Source organism: Pectinophora gossypiella, chromosome 15, assembly GCF_024362695.1.
Source record: "Pectinophora gossypiella chromosome 15, ilPecGoss1.1, whole genome shotgun sequence".
Classification (NCBI taxonomy): Eukaryota; Metazoa; Arthropoda; class Insecta; order Lepidoptera; family Gelechiidae; genus Pectinophora; species Pectinophora gossypiella.
In genome coordinates, this window is record NC_065418.1 from 3,603,774 (window position 1) to 3,622,464 (window position 18,691).

The 18,691-nt window shown below is 36.4% G+C and overlaps 1 protein-coding gene across 1 annotated transcript in view; it reads right to left on the minus strand.

Annotated features, from left to right (window-relative positions):
* LOC126373200 (regulator of G-protein signaling 20) overlaps nt 1–18,646 on the minus strand; it is a 36,597-nt gene extending 17,951 nt beyond the window's left edge. The window contains exon 1 of the mRNA XM_050019252.1: nt 18,475–18,646. The gene's annotated coding sequence lies outside the window, so the exon portion shown is untranslated. The remainder of the gene's footprint in view (nt 1–18,474) is intronic.
* Between the last annotated feature and the right edge of the window lie 45 nt (nt 18,647–18,691).

Consider the following 18,691-nt stretch of genomic DNA (forward strand, 5'->3'; position numbering starts at 1 on the left):
CTCAATGGTTAAGCAATTAGGGACTTTCCAGGCTATTCTCCCCAAAAAAATATAGATGGCGCTGCGCAGAGCCGTCGTTTAACAGTCTATTCATGGATAACAGACTAACAGAGTTTTTGGGTATAAATGATGACCCTTGTTATTACACCCATGCACAACACATCTCCCAATCAGCAATATAGGTAGCAACATAATCCGATCCAAATATCAATCAATAATTATTTTTTTATAATTTCCCTTACCCGCCTCCGTGGTCTAGTGGTTAGAGCATTAGGCTCACGATCTGGAGGTCCGGGTTCGATTCCCGATGGGGACATTGTCGAAATCACTTTGTGAGACTGTCCTTTATTTGGTAAGGACTTTTCAGGCTTGAATCACCTGATTGTCCGAAAAAGTAAGATGATTCCGTATTTCGGAGGGCACGTTAAGCCGTTGGTCCCGGCTATTAGCCGTAAAAACACCTCCACCAACCCGCAGTGGAGCAGCGTGATGGAGTATGCTCCATACCCCTTCCGGTTGATTGAGGGGAGGCCTGTGCCCAGCAGTGGGACGTATATACCGATTGTCTTAAAAGAGAATTGTAGATATCTTGAAGGCAAGTAGACTAAATCAAGCCCTTGTCTTGGATAAGTCTTATATGTCTCCAAGATATCCCTCAAGATATCTTGAAGACACAGTTTAGTAAAAGTGGGCACATACTTTAACTCTTATACAAGACAGACTTAAGACAACGCTAAGTCAGACTTAAACCCTACTTTAGACAATGTTCTTGCGTATTCTAAACTTAGAATTCTTGTAGTATCACTTAATACCAAGAATGTATACTTGAAGATATCTACAATACTTAGTTAAGACTATAGGATTGAATTGCACTGAGTCAATTGTAACTTAACGAAGTAAAACTTCAGGTCATACTTAAAACGATTTTTACTTCACGCGTCTTTATTTTAGAATATAATGGCGAACATTTACATTAACACAAGAAATGAAGTCTGTAAGAAAATGGCGACTAAAATACTAGTTGTTATTTTAACAAAAGGTTATTCCGCCGTTTCACATACAGGAAATTATAAACGCATGATTGTTTCTCGTGTAAAATCGATAGAAAGTGTTAAAAAACAGAAGGGCCTTGAATATACCAGAAAAATAATAATAAAATTTGTATTGATTATTCAGCAAATAAAAAAAATGGTGACATATGGTACAGATAAATTCATTTTCTATTAATACGTGACAGCTGAACGCAGTAATTGTTACTACAACAGAAATATTATATTAATTTACTTCAGTTTTTGACGATAATATTGTCAAAAAAAATTACTTGTTTTCGTCCCGTAAGTGCAAAATGGCGTTAAGTAATATTTTTCTAAATGAAGTAAGACTTTAGAAACAATTGATTTCGTAAGAATCAGTTTAGAAAAGTAAAGTCAAGTTGCACTTCATCAAGTACTAGTTAAGATAAATTTTACTTCAATTGTCTAGGAGTATACCCACTTAAGACAAAAAGTATTTAGTGAATTCCTACTTAAAACTCTTATATCTAAAGTTATCCTCTATTTTGATTTAGTGAAGTATTGTCGTAAAATCATGTTTGTTTATTTTGTGCCAGAATTAGCTATGTAACAAGTAACAATTAAAATCGAACGAGCTTTTAAAACGTATGGAAAGTATGTTTGTTTAAGAGGTAAGTTTTTCGACTCGTGGAAGATAAACAATATTGTTATGCTAAGTTCTTACTTGGATAGGAATGTGATTTACTTAATTGTTTAATATTTATCAGAAATGGAACTAACAAACATAAACTCAATTTGCTAATGAGTCTCCGCGCATACACTCTCATAGGTTACCTACATGGTTCGCTGACGCAAAGTAGGTACGATCACCGCGCTTCTAATTGCCAACGGAAACAATGTGATTATTGTAAAAATTTACGAGTGTCCGTTGAATATTCTATATATACGAAGAACCCTTGCAATTTGATTAACGTCGTGTGTGTGCGCGGTAGTTTCTAATCCCACCAAAAACATTATTGTTAATAAAGGCGGCCAAATTCCCGATGACTTTTATCAAGCTAAAAACATATTGGAATCGAATCTAATGCTCACTTTAAATGCATTTAACCATACACAAAACTTAAAATATATTTATGATTGTGAATAAAGCTTAGTTAAAAATAGGTACATTTTTAAAATTATTAAAAGAAATAATGAAATGAAAGAAGAAAGAAAAGTATCTAGACACGCGGTAGCGTGTCAAGCCAAGTTCAAGAAATAGAACTGGCGAGCCGCACCGTGTGTAATATTACACGAACCATCTGGAGCCACTTTTGACCCCCTCATAAATCAAAAACTATATCACATAAACGTATCAAATTTGGCTCATTTATTGAGACTTGCAACATACATATGTGTTCTAAATTTCATAAGCTTATCTCAAACGGTTATTTAGATATTAATATCCAAAAATCCTCATTTTTATCATTGACTGACTGACCTATAGATCAAAACTCTAACCCAGTTGCAGATGACCTAGAAAGTTAAAATTTGGTATGCAGATAGGTAATTAGATGAATACAAAGGAAAAAAAACTAGCAACTTTTAAATAATTAGATTCTATTATGAACGCTTAACATAAATACCTAATTAGTGCCTGTACCTAACTATAGATGTAAGAATCAGTAAGTAATCAAAACTCATGACAGCCGGTCTTTTTGTGGTAGGTATGTAGATTAACTTAACATAACATATCACGCCTATATGCCCTATCGGGGTAGGCAGAGCACTAAGTGATCATGGAACCACTTGATGCCACATTCGACAAGTACTATTAGGGTAGGTAAGCAAGTTGGAACATGTGTTTAGCGGTGATAGGTTGTCAGCTTTTCGCCCATGATACAACACAACTCTCATCCATTTTACTGGCATATATTTTTTTTAACTTAACGTGAATCTTAAACAAGTTTCATAGGTATTCAAATGTTTTATTTTTATAAAGTCGACTTTTAGTTTTGAATTTGTCCTTTTAAAAGGACCCACGCGTTACGAGGATATGTACTTACCTACAAAAAGTAATGATATCCAATCAAAAACATAAATGTGAAATGAGAGCCAAGTTCAATATTATCGTTAGCAAAGTTTTTTAGTTTTACAAACAAACTCAATTTGCTAACGAGTCACCGCGCATACATTCTCATAGGTACATGGTTCGCTGACGCAAAGTTGGTACGATCACCGCGCTTCTAATTGCCAACGGATACAATGTGATTTTTGTAAAAATTAACGAGTATCCGTTGAATATTGTATACACGAAGAACCCTTGCAATTTGATTAACGACGTGCGTGTGCACGGTAGTTTCTAATTCCACCAAAAACATTATTGTTAAAAATGGCGACCAAGTTCCCGATGACTTTATCAAGCTAAAAAAATATTGGAAGCGAATCTAATGCCCACTTTAAATGCATTTTACCATATACAAAACTTAAAATAGATATGTTTATGATTGTCAATGAAACTTTGTTAAAAATAGGTATATTTTTAAAATTATTAAAAGAAAGAATGAAAGAAGAAAGAAAAGTATTTATTTATTATTAGACTAATAGGTACCTACTTTTAAATTTGAACTTAGCAGGTTTTTAATATAAAACTCGATTTTTCATGGTGTAGTGTTGCCGTGCGCTTAGACTAGGTTAGACTAGTTTAATCATTTTTGAGAAGATTTGTGCGAGACGTAGGTACCTGGGCCGCCACACGCTGGTTCGGAATTGAAAAACAGGAACTTACGACTTTTTTGACAAAATTGAATGATTGTGTTATACTAATCGATAGAAAAAATTGATAGCAATGAAGAAGATATCGCATCGCTAACAAAAACAGTAGGATGTGCATTATCACAGGTTAATTTTCTGTATTTAATTTTCTGCATTCGAAAACCACCAGATCTTTTTATTTTTTGAACTTCGTCCATCTTTCTGCTTGCTTCTATTTCGATTTTATCGTCCAGTGAATAGACTTTTCTTATGTTTTACTTATTGTAGTCAAAAACGAATAAAACAGTCTTGTATAAGAGCAACAAATAATCTTAACTAATCTAATCTCAAAGCTTAGTATTAAAATTGCCTTAAGTATATCTAGGCAATTCATTTTTTACTTTACAAGACTAAACTGATACTTCAGTAAATCAATTTAGTATTAAGTGAGCCTTCAAATAATCTGAGTAAAGTAAAAATATACTTTTAGACTTAACAGTAGGCTGAGATAAGACTAAATAGTTTTGAGAATACTTAACTTGGTTTTGTGTATTCTAAATTATCTAAAGTAGGATTTGTTGAAAACTATATAGTATTAAAGAAGGAAAAGAATTTATGAAGTCCTAATAAGTCCTATTTGATTTGGATAAATCTCACTTTAGCTAAAGTTTAGACATATATGACTTAATCACAATTCTTGTTTGCTACTTGGGATAGGCTGTGTATGTTATGTATGTTATGTACCCGAGTAATGAGAAAATCAGTAATTACGTTAAATCTGAACAGCGCCATCTATGTTAATTTTGGAAAACGCAGCCTGGGAAGTCACTCATTGGGGTAGTGACATATTTCCATATAGCGCAATATTGACAGAAGACAACTTGCTAACCTCCATAGACCAGTGGTGAGAGCGTTGGCCTGACGATCCAAAGAGCCTCGGTTTGGTTCCCAGTGGAACATGTCAAACAAAAAAAACACTGTGAGACTGTTCCTCGTTTGGTAAGGACATTGCAGACGGAAAGACGGTCATTGACCTTACAATACACACAAATCAAATCAACTAATTTGCGAAAACACATAAAATACAAATAGGTGGTAAAATAATTTGAATAACAATGTTGTGATGTGTTCGGCCTGCATGCAAGCATACAAATGTTAAAAAAAGAAAAAAATATGGTACATTGAAAAGAATATTATTGAAAATTATACTTATTACAAAATTTAATTATTTTTATGTTCAAAATATTCCTTCAAATTATAATAACAATACATAACAAAAAAGAGAAGTCCCAACAGCAACCACTGACCTCACAACTTCACAACCCACACGAGAGGAGAAGATTAACAAGAGTGCCTGTAAGATATATTCGTGTATATATATATATATATATGTATATATATCTTACATTGCACCAATGAGTTATTAATTTATCTTAAAAAAATCTCATAAAGTTAGCTCGACCATTATAGACGGCGATACGGCTCACCACTTATCGCGTTGGTCTAACTGAAAGCTGGGTAATGTATGTATGTATTTCGTGCCTTAGTAGACAATCCCAATTGGGATAGAGTCGTGAGTTATGTTATGTTATATTACATTTTATAGTAGGTACGCTATAGTACTTACATAACTATGAATATTCGCGTAAATCATATCATATGTGGATGTGCTGTGTGTGTAACTTTGGCACGTGCTGCAGAGACTAAACGTGTAGGAAGTGGTATTGGGTCGTGTACTAGGTTTAAGATAAATTATAAAATTCTGATTACTAAATCTTATGGCGATTACTCCACCGACAAGAGCGCAGCTCTTAAATAGAGAAAGATAGAGAGATTACTAAATAAAGACTGATCTAAAAATAATGAAAATCATTTTCTTTCTTTTTATATATTTTTATACGAATTTATATCAAGAAAACGTAATATTTATTTCGTCATTATTATCACGTTTTTTCTAATGACGTCACAGTGTGTTTATTCATACAAATTCCATAGTAACGTGTTTCGTGTGTTGTGTATGTGTGTGTGTGTGTGTGTGTGTGTGTGTAACGTTTCGTGTTTTGACATTTAGTAAAAAGTAACTGATTTGACTAGTTGGAAACTAGCCTATTCTACTAAATAGTCACTGTCATTTGCATTACGTAAACCAAAAGTATGAATAAAGATTATACAGAGCTCAGTTCCAAATTCTAATGAAGATATACTGACTCGTGTGATACATTCGCTCAAATGATCTAAATCAGTGAGTGGGTGAAGTAAAGACTAAATACACTGGCGTGTAAAACTAAGTTCTAAACTATAGAAATTATAGATTGAAAATAAAAAAACTTTTTATAAATAAATTTATCAGCTTTCTTTATACAGAATTAAACTCTTTTTAGAGTCAATATGACTCCACGAAACTTTATTTTCTGTTCTTAAAAAGTTATTATAATTTTAAAAGTGAGATATTAATTGCTGGTCAGTGTATTATCTACAGAGATCCCCACAGCATCTAGTAGTATCTGCCTCTGTGGTTGAGCGTCAGGTTTACAATCCGGAGGTCCCGGGTTCGAATCCCGGTGGATACATATCACAAAAATCACTTTGTAATCCCCAGTTTGAATGGGACATTGATAGCTGATTACCTAATCGTTCGAAAGTATCCGTGCTTCGGAGGGCACGTTAAGCGATTGGTACCGTCTACTATTTACCTAAGTGAGTATGTAGTCGTTACATGAGCCACGTCAGGGGTCTATGATGGCTCAATAGTAACCATGACGCCAGAGTTGATGAGGTCGGTTATCGACCTGACAACCCACACGACAGAAGAAGGTGGAAACAGCATCTAGTAAATATGTGCTATTCGAAGTCGCGTTGTTAAAATATCGATAGCGAACTTAGTATCTCTGCCTACCCCACGAGGAGAAACCGTGAAGTAATGCGTATTTTACACAAATGACTTCAAAATTTGGAGCTAGATTGATTAGCCAGTGTGGAGTCGCAAAGAACTTTGTTTATCCGTAAGTATACAAATATACGAGAGTACCTTTTTAAATATTAAGGACATTGCACACTAGGCTAACTAAATAATTTTTAATATCATATTTTATTTCTATGTCACATTTTTATGTGACTGTGAATATTTTATTCACATACATTTTTCAAAAATTAAATTAAATCCATGTTTAATTTTATTTCACAAAATTATCGAATATCATCTTAAATATTATTAATATATTAATATTCAGTTTTTAGGTCCAATAAATACATCCCTTTACTAAACTTTTACAGGTACCTACTCAATATCACTATAAAGATATTCAATAAGTTTATCAGACATTTAGTTAGTGTCATAATGATGTTGGTGAGTTAATGAGATTACTGACGACACTAAGCTATGTCCCACTGACATAAGATTTACATTCTCATATCAACCACTTTTACTATCATATTTTATTTTTATGTCGGACGCAATGTACGTGTCACATTTTTATTTTATATTTATGTGATCTAAATATTTTATACTTGCCTATTTTATTTTATACGTTAGTACGTACATTATAATTGAATACAACACTACTTACAGAAACTGAAATTTCTGATGTGGGATATACACATACAGACTTAAATGGGATTAGGCTGGACAAGTGGACATGTTTGTCGCATGCACCCTGAGCGGTTGGCACGGAACGTCACGCATTGGGTGTCTCATGAAGGGTACAGGCGTCGTGGTAGACCTCGAAAAAGATGGCAATATTTATATACAATTATAATATAAGTATTATTATTATTAGCCTGTATTATATACGTATTTCGTATATATAATAGTATAACACGGTTGTAACTCACCAGTGTGCGGAGTCTCTTATGGAAAATTTTATCTTGGACCGCCTTCATTAACACGGGACAAATATTTACTGATTTTATACTAAGATCATCACACCGATGATAATTTTGTATATTACGTCGGATATTGTGTACGACAAATAAGCCGAAAACTATAACCGGCACTTTTAAACCTTTTAAGTATTAAGGTTATCTGGAAGAGATTTCACTTAGAGATAAGTACAACTATTATTACATTTCTGTTTTATTAATTTATTTATCTGTTCATTGTTCGTTTTCAATTTTAAAAAAATAGTACGATACGGTGAATTTAATTTGCACTTAGCTTCGAAACATCGTTTTATAATGTAAATAAACTTATTTACTTAAACTAAGGCAGATTTGCTTATCATACTAAATTCATCACTATCAGCCCATTAACGTCCCCACTGCTGGGGCACGGGCCTTCCTATGGATGGATAGGGAGATCGGGCCTTAAACCACCACGCGGGCCCAGTGCGGATTGATGGTTATTAACGACTGCTAATGCAGCCGGGATCAACGGCTTAACGTGCCTTCCGAAGCACGGAGGAGCTCGAGATGAAAACATTTTTTTTTGTGGTCACCCATCCTATGACCGGCCTTTGCGAAAGTTGCTTAACTTCAACAATCGCAGACCGAAAGCGTTTACCGCTGCGCCATCGCGCCACCGAGCTCCTCATACTAAATTACCTACTAAGTAGAAAACAAAAGTGTTTTTGTGTTGTTTACAATGTACTTAATAATCACGAAATACATTTAAATCTTATGACAAAAAGATGATTTATTATTTCCTTAAGTATATTTTTACTATGTCGTGAAACTGCGTTTTTAATATTATTAATTAGTAAGTAAATAGGTACTAAAGATTATTTAGGGGCATAGGTAGGTAAGTACTTATTTACTATTTATGCCCTCAGCACAGCACTGAACTACACGAGTCCGCATGTCGCCTGTTAACTCACATCGACGTATCAAGCGGCCGCACCAAGACATTTCTGTCTGGACGGCAGCATCGATTTACCCGCCGTTCATTGCGTAGTAACACAAGCGCTAGTTGTGGTAGCGCGATACCAAATAGACAATGAATGATGTGGAAAGTATTATAACACGATCGTTGACTCGCATATTATGCTTGTTTTGTGCATATTTCGCTCCCGGCGAAGCTCCTGCGGCATCTCTCTATAGTAAACTCTATTGTATTAAGTACACTTACTTAACTATCTGTAGTAAATATTACCTTCTGTCATTTTAAGTAAAGTGAGGTAAGACTATTTTTGTACGATTTGAAATATTGATTACGTACTCAGTTACGAAACTGATAACATGTTTTAAGTAACAACATTTTCGAAAGTAGAAAATCTTGTCGCATTGATAGTTACAAAATGTAACATTATTTATTTACGACGTGACGCCAAACACTCTTATTGAACGTGGATAACATACATACTTCATTTGTTAGAATTATAAATAAGTAGGTAAGTAAGTCTCCTAAATGTCGCGTCTTATTGTCATGGGCCAATCGAACCGGTTTGACCAAGGAGATAATAAGTACAACATAGTATATATACTAGTGTCTATACCAGCGCACACAAACTTAATCTACTTAATTTTAGTTTGACACCTCTTAAATTAGCGCCATCCTTCATTTACAATAGAAATAAGAAAGAGATAAAGCTAGTTTTAATCCTGTCAAATCAGGCAGTGGCCGAATCGGCACCATTGTAAGTACCTATCGACAGTTTTCTTTAAGTTTTTCAAATATGAAATACAATTTTTACCGACTTCAAAAAAGGAGGAGGTTCTCAATTCGACCGTATATTTTTTTTTTTTTTTTTTTTTTTTTTTTTTTTATGTTTGTTCGGGCATATCTTCGTCGTATATGAACCGATTTTGATAATTCTTTTTTTGTTTGAAAGGAGATATACCCAAGGGGGTCCCATGTCAAGGAAGTCAGGATCTGATGATGGAAGACCAGAGAAATCGAGGGGAATTTCCAAAAATCGTAGGAGCGACTAGTGCGTTTGTAAAGTCATATTGATCGGATCGATCTTTAGGCTTCGGGAAAACTTCCCGACCTTCGAAAACTGGTCAGCATCAGGGAGATACCCTATGGCCTGGCAAAACTATACAACCTGGAGCAATTTTTCTTTCACGAAACGTATTTAAATCTTGATCAAATTCAATCGCCGGTGCAAAAAAACAAAATGGCGGAAAAAAAAGATGGCCGCCATACAAAATTTTGTCGATTTTGGAAGAAGCCCGTTTGGGTAAAAATAATGTATGGGGCGCTTACTCAAAACGTCATGTAGAGTACGGAAATACTTTCTGGTCACCAAAAACTGCTCCGCATCAGAGAGATACTCTACGGCCTGGCAAAACTATCGCACGTGAACCAATATTTCTTTCAGAGCACTTATTTAAATCTTGGTCAAATTCCATAGCGCGTAAAAAAAAACAAAATGGCGGAAAAACAAGATGGCCGCCATACACAATTTTGTTTTTTCAGAAAATGTCTCGGGATATAAAATATATATCGGGGTTGTGATCGGATCGTCATGTTAAGTATGGAAATACTTCCCGATTTTCGAAAACTGCTCCGCATCAGGGTGACACCCTACGGCCTGGCGAAACTATCACACCTGAACCAATTTTTCTTTCACGAAACCTATTTAAATCTTGGTCAAATTTAATGGCCGGTGAAAAAAATACAAAATGGCGAAAAAACAAGATGGCCGCCATACAAAATTTTGTTTTTCCAGAAAATGTCTTGGGGGTAAAAATGATGTATAGGGGTGTGATCGGAACGTCATCTTTGAAAACTGCTCCCAATCAGGGAGACATCCTACGGTCTGGCAAACCTATTGCACCTGGATTTTGTTTGTTTCCACGACACCCATTTAAATCTTGGTCAAATTCTGTCGCCGGTGAAAAAAAACAAAATGGCGGAAAAACAAGATGGCCGCCATACGAAGAGGGACAGTTTCGAATAAACAGGACACGCGAGCTGCTTTAGCAGCGAGCGAACCACGCGAAATCTACTGTATCTATATGTATGCGTGAGTGTGTATGATAGCAGCTTCCACTGACAACCACATGTGTGAATGTACACATACACATGTGTGTGTGTGTGTGCGTGTGTGTGCGCGCGCGCGCGTGTGTGTGTGTGTGTGTGTGTGCGTGTGTCTGTGTGTGTGCGTGTATCTGTGTGTGTGCGTGTGTACGTGCGCGTGTGCTCGTGTGCGTTAGCGCGTGTGTGAGTGTGTGTGTGTAAACATGTTCATCAATAATAATTGTGATCACTACTAATAATATATTATATTATTATATATGAATATAAATCAGAAAATCTGTCTGTCTGCATCCTTGCTCGGTCTAACCATCACTTAAAATCGTAAAATAAAATAAAATTTTTAACAAAAAAAAAACCGACTTCAAACGCAAAACTAAAAAGCAATAAATAAATTTACTTCGCACAAAGTAATTAGTACGTATTTTCAATTAGTTAATTAATTTATAATTCTGAAGTCGGTGCCAAGTAAATGCTACAACAACCCTACTACAATATCAAATTACTATGTACACACAATATTGTTTAATACCTATATCAAAGCAATTACAAAACAATGTCAAACAAAAAATTACAAAACAATCAGTATTGAAAAATATATGAATCGGTACTTCGTTGTAGCATTTCCTTGGCACCGGCTTCAGAATTATAAATTAATTAACTAATTGAAAATACGTACTAATTACTTTGTGCGAAGTAAATTTATTTATTGCTTTTTAGTTTTGCGTTTGAAGTCGGTTTTTTTTTTGTTAAAAATTTTTGTTTATGGCTTCTGAATATTGTATTCAGCGTGATAAAATAATGTTACCAAATGCTAGTCAAAATTTACAAGGTATAAAAAGTGCAATCATTCTAGCGAATTCCTTGCTTATTCTCAGCGCTCCCCGTTTGTCCGGCCAAGTAGTTAATATCATTCGCGGCAAATCAACAAGAAGTCATGTCAAAAACAAATGAAGAACCGTTTCACTGAACGCATTATAAGTTTTCCTTTACTCTCACTCCAGCAAATACATAACATAAACAGCTTATATACGTCCCACTGCTGGACACAGGCCTCCCCTCAATCGACCGGAGAGGGTGTGGAGCATACTCCACCACGCTACTCCAGTAAAAGTTGAGTTGCAGCAAAGAAATATCTATCTAAAATACCCCAACCTGTATGTCAAACTAACTAGCATAGAATAAGGTATAATACGTACTACGCCCACGTGATAGATACTACGTATGAAAAGGTATTTATAACTATTATATTTGTACCTAAACATCACATCAGATGACATTGTGATCAAACATAAGCCCATATTATTAAAAAAACACCTAGTAAGTACGCTACTAGTGTGACGAAACGTTAAAATGTGTGAATCGCTTCGGAACCCCAGTCACTGACTTATAAGACCCTGAAGTTTACATTTTAATTTTAGCTTATTAGCATGACATAGTTATATTCCAATGTTTACCTTCATTTTGCCACGGTCCCAAATGAATCCTACGCACTTTAAATAAAATATTTGACTAGTCGCCGCGCCGGTCCCACAACAATCGGTTGAAATTTATTTTTATTTAAGTAGCAGTTTTAAAAATGGAAGTCTATTTTCAAAACTAGCGAGATAAAAATAAAACCAATCAGAAAGATTTATCGTGGTTTTAAGTCACTGTTATTTATTTTTCTTATAAATAAATGTCAATTTATTAATAAAAAAAAAACTATTATAGTCGTGTTGATGTATTTACATCATCTGCATAAATTCTCATTAATTGTCTTCAAAGAACCTTATAATCACGGCCGTGGGAATCTCTAATTATAGAACGGTCAACTCGCTTACATTTGCTTAATTTCCATTAATGAAGACGATTACCAGGAAAACTAGTCAATGACTATTGAGGTGTCAAAGGCATATCTTATTTTTTTATATCTTTAGTCTTTACAAAGAGGACAGTTCTTTACCTTGAAGTATTATTTCTTATTCTATGCTAGAAGTACAAAAAGTAGGATCTGAAAAAGCTGTAATTCCCACAAATCATTACAAAACAGACTGCAGCCTTTGGTTTCAGGGTTCCGTACCTCAAAAGGAAAAACGGAACCGTTGTATGAGCACAATGATTGTTCGTCCGTCTGTCTATTTTTTGTAGGGAAATAAAAACATATGGGGTACTTCCCATGGACCAGAATCGTGGAATATGGCAATAAGGAAGTTCTATAGCACATAAAAATCGTAAATTTGTTACTCCATCACAAAAAGAAACATGTTTTTGGATTACAAACTTATTTGCAGTTGGTAAACTAATCGCGACCTATTTCGATGTATAGAGACAATAGTTTTTCAACGCCAAAGTGCACGCGAGAGGAGCTGATGAATGCTACCGAAAGTGCTGTCCGGGTGGTAAAATACCGGGCTGAAAGATCTGAATGCCATCGAAACGACAAGAAGAAGGACGGCAAAGTAAATGCCTGGGAACCCTCGGAGCGCCAGTCAGACTCGCATTTAACCGGTTTTTTTTTAAATTCATATTCACAAAAGACCACGCCTGTATTCTTTAGGGGTAGACACACATTTTCACTTGGTACGTATTCTGACTCACCACTTTCACATCATCGATTTTCATATTAAGTTCGAGTCTTCATATAAGTACTCTCGTCTGTTTAGAGTACTCTTGACCTGCCTTTCTTGAACACGTCATCGATTTGATGAGCTCAGCATCATACATACGGTCACGAGCATTAATATGTATACACTTTGGTACCATGTCACATTAACTTTTTTGCCAAGTTGAACTGTAAGTCTCACTAAATGTTAAGTATGTTAGTGCGACAGAGTCCTAAAGTGGCTACATTTATTGCTCATGGCTGTACATAAGATAACCTCACAACTATGTCCCATTCGGTATAGTCAAAGGTACATCCATCGCAAGATACCCACTCCTCACCAGCTTACATGAGCTAAGCCTGTTAACTTTTACTCTCTTCTTCTATCGTTTGGGTTGTGAGGTGAATTACCAACCTCATCAACCCTAGTGTCAGGGTTACTATTGAGCCGCCAAAGGTCCCTGACATGACCCATGTAACGCCTACGTACTTACATCAGTAAGTAGTAACCGGGACCAACGGCTTAACGTGCCTTCAGAAGCACGGAACGTCTAGTACTTTCGGACAATCAGGTGATTAGCCTGTAATGTCCTAACCAAACTAGGGATTGTAATCCCTATGTCTCCCCCTCCCCCCGGGTTTCAAACCCGGGGCCTCCGGATCGTGAGTCCAACGCTCATCCACTGGACCACAGAGGCCGTTAGTAGGTGTTTGATATTACCTATTAACATGATTTACTGCCCATTTTCCTACATGAGGATCATGTTTGTCATGTCATGACCTACTTTTGGGAAAGGTTACCGATGTCAGCAGTCAGAATGACTAATATTAGGTTTTGACATATTTTAGGTCACACCACCACATCACCATCAGCCCATTAACGTCCCCACTGCTGGGGCACGGGCCTTCCCTATGGATGAATAGGGAAACCATCACGCGGGCCCAGTGCGGATTGATGGTTATTAACGACTGCTAATGCAGCCGGGACCAACGGCTTAACGTGCTTTCCGAAGCACGGAGGAGCTCGAGATGAAAACTTTTTTTTGTGGTCACCCATCCTATGACCGGCCTTTGCGGAAGTTGCTTAACTTCAACAATCGCAGACCGAGCGCGTTTACCACTGCGCCAGCGAGCTCCTCATATGCGCAGTGGAAGCGTGCTGGGCCCATATTTTAGGTAAAATGATAAAATTGTCTTTAACGTAGTTAGTCATATTGCTAAATCAGATGAAGCAGTACAATAAGATGAAGCGAGCTCGCCCAGAAGGTGCCTGTTCACTGTGGCCTTGAAAGCACCCGGGTTATTATGCATTCGAAAATACAAAAGACGGTAAAGAATTCCACTCCCTTCGAGGATACAGGCGCGATGCAGTATTATGTTAGAATTTTTATTTCATTTTTACCACATAACAAAACAATAATATAATTTATTTAACGACACAAAATGTTTTATTATTCATTTTCCGGCCAACTTGTGTACCTACTATTTATTATACTTACATACATACATACATAAACTCACGTCTATTTCCCACCGGGGTAAGCAGAGACTAGAATTCCATTTGCTTCGATCCTGACACACTTCTCTTGCTTCCTCCACATTCATCAATCGCTTCATACACGCACGCCGGTTCAGAGTAGATCGTATTGAACCTTTTCTAAGGACATCTCCAATTATACTTAATAACTTTATTTTCAATTTACGAATAACTGACTTTCAAGTTTTGCGGAATTTATTGATTATTATGATTCATTATTAAAATAGTTATTGACAGGAAAATAGTGAGGTAATTGTAAGGTCATAGGTCAATGTAGCGGTTATTACATTAATACTTTATAAAATGTAACTTGTAACGTTTTTCCCTAAGCCGTTACGGTATTGGTCTGGAAATATCGATAGGTTGCAAATTCAGTCTAGACTTGAACCGACTATACGAAAAGAAAGAGGTAGGTACTCCATTCGTCTGTAGTAAGTACATTTATCATTGGTTCGTAAAATGATGTATTTTTATTGGAATTTAAGTTATAATTTATTCTTTTGTATAGGTAATAGTGCTGATTCCTGTAGACACCATTTAATTTTATTTTAATTTATACATACTTACCATTTTCTTATCCGCCGAAAAGGAAAGGGACGGATTATCGGCAGGCATACAATTTATGGAATACACGTCATTTTTAGACTTATATATTAGAATTAAGGTGACAGCACTCGTCAAAAGGGTTGCATACTAGCGAGATGCCTATTTTATTCGCCCGGGTTATTCTTTCATTTTAGTTAATTTTAAAATTTACAGTAGTCAATCATCTGTCCCTTTTCTTTTCGACGGATAAGAAAATGACAGACATAACTTAAAATAAAATTAGGAGGTGTCTGCGGGAATCGGACCCATTCAATCATTTGCAGTTTTTTAATGTAACATTTATTTTTCTAGGTACAGTATAGGAGTATTATGTAATGGTTTTTGCTAAAGAGATTGGAGGTCACATTAAAAAACTTAATCGTCCTCACTCAAGCGCATTGCGGATGATAAACATCTGTTAATTTTAAAAAGAACGATTGAATGAATGAGTAACTCAGGCGAATCATATAGGTATCTCGCTGGTATGCAAACCGTTTGACGTGTGCTGTCAACTTAATTCTGTCGCGTTATTGGCCACTGTAATATTTTTAGAGGGTTATTTTAGATTTGTTACTAAAATTGACGTGTGTTCCATAAATAAAATTTACGCCTGATTATCTGTCCCATTCCTTTTCGGCGGATAAGAAAATGACAGGTATAACTTAACACAAACTTATTACAACGAACTAAATGGGAGAGGATGACATTGTGTTGAAGAATTTTTCATGGAACATTTCTCTTCTTTTATATTTTCTAAATAATAATTACTTAAAGAAGTTGGGTGCCAAGGATAAGTCATTTTATGACCAATGTTGCACTTAACTTGCAAAGTAAATTCATCCTACTTAGTTAACTTTGTAACATGACTAGTAGGTAAATATTACTTGATACTACAGAAGAGATAATAAGGTCGATTTTTCCTTGATACTATCAATAAAGTTGATTCTACTGCAAGCCATTAAGTATATTTTTTATTGATTATAATATGTACAAATATACCTATAAGCCTATATTAATTGGTACTCAGATTAAGAATCCAACCCGCAATGGAGCAGTGTGGTGGAGTAGCTATAACCTGTCCGGTTTATTGAGGGGGGGCTGTGCCCAGCAGTGGGACGTATAAATCTACTAATGGTTCTAAGGTAAAGCCTCCACTCCGCAATACTCCAGTTACTCAAGTAACAGAGTATAGAAAACCAAGCTGCACCATTCTTATACCCGGTTACTCCAGTAACCGAGTGTAGAAAACCAAACTGCACCATACTTATACTCGGTTACTCAAGTAACAGAGTATAGAAAACCAAGCTGCACCATATTTATACTCAGTTACTCCAGTAACAGACTGTAGAAAACGAAGCTGCATCTATACTCCCAGCGGTTGATAAGAGGAAGCATGTGTCCCGTCCTTTACGTTTATTACGATTAAAGTCATTAATACGGTTCCTTTATGGGAGGGGGAGTTACGGACAGAGAAATTGCGTCCATTCTAACATAATGGACCATTATACGGGAGATTGGTTGATCACCTGCCACCGTACGGCTCATCATATCAATCTGAAGACTTTCCAAAAGTGACTGCAAATAACTTATTCGATTACTCACCCCGTTAGTGATTACAAATTAGTACTTAACTTAATTTTGTGTATGTTATGATAGAGGACGAAAATAAAAAAAAATAAGTACAATTTTTACATCCATTATTTACATCATTTTTACATGTATTATTTTGTTTATCGTCGTCACATTTCGAGCTTCGTAAGGGCCTCTACTAACTCGCAGCAGCAAGGTCGAGTATGCTCCTCCTCCGATTGATTGGGGGTCGGCCTGTGCCCAGCAGTGGGACGTAACGCTGCTTCTATCATATCCCTAGCATTATCCCGTTTTTTGACGGGGTCCGCTTACCTAACCTGAAGATTTGACAGGTCCGGTTTTTTACAGAAGCGACTGCAGGTCTGACCTTCCAAACCCGCGAAGGGAAAACCAAAGTTGTTTATATTTTATGTAAAAATATTTCGTCAACAGGATCACTAATGTAATTGCACTATGTCTACACTATATATTTATATTTCGTCACTTTACAGTTGATGGCTGCAATTTGTTCTTTGAGAACTTACCGTACCAACCTATACATCAAGAGGGATTAAGGATATAAGTTTATGTAGGTATGTAAGTATATACTATAAAGAGGGCGTTGTTGGTAAGTTATTCCGGTATTATAGAACTCTTTGGAAAAGGGTCACAGAGAGAGCAATTCAATGAAGATCAGGTGCTATCAAGGGTATTGATTCATATTATAAAGTACCTATCTATATATTTTTAGCACTTCTTTCTGAAGATGACTTCAGTAGTATAAAGGCACAAAGAAGTCACTCAATATACTCGTAGACCTACTAGTTACCTAGTATAAAATGTTTATCTTATGTTATAGGTTATAAACTTTTAATTTAATTAATAGGACTCAGAATGTATTATTATCTATTTATTAATATATCGTGTTCAAAAATGATAATAATACATTTTCATATAAATTCTGCTTACACGAATCCCGCCCGTCCTTCCAAGTAAACGTTCGATGAACATCGCTTCGTTACTAAGAAAGTCGATACGGTGACTTTAATAGCCGAGCAATGAACACGAAACACTGCGTCGAAAAACATGCCAAGTCATAGTTGATAGAGTCCGGATCACCCCCCAGGGACCACTAGCTACGCCACAATACACCCAGGACAGACGTGTGTACGCTCATGGTAAATCGAACAGTTGAACAACTAATAATTACACCGTCACGAGTAAAGGGATAAAGAATAAACGACTAACTCTTTGTAAAACCAAGGTCTAAAATCCAACGTGCACCAACGAAGAATAGAAACAATGTAAAATAAGTCGTGAATTAAAGGAAAATGTTAAACCTCATCCCGTCGACACTTTATCATTCACTTCCTAATGCCCTACGTCATACTCGTACAAATCTCAGGAAGCATTCATGAAACACAAGCTGCGAAGGTTCAACTACGTATAGAAATATTTCCGGAATACCGCGTCGGATACGGATATACGGGTACTCCGCGCAATCGTTTAGCGGAGGTTCACCGAAAGGATCACTCACTCGTCACGATGTTCCGGAGCCGCTTCAAGACTCTAGTTCAAGTAACGTCCAGACGTCAGTGGTGAGAGTGGTCGTGCACTGGGGCGCTGTGGGCTCTGCGCGGGCTGGAGCGTGCGGCGTGCAGCGGGCGGTGCAGCGCGCGCGGGACGGCGCGCAGCTGCACCGCTCGGCAGCGGCGGCGGCGCGGGCTGGGGCCGGCCGCTAGGCTCGGGCGGCG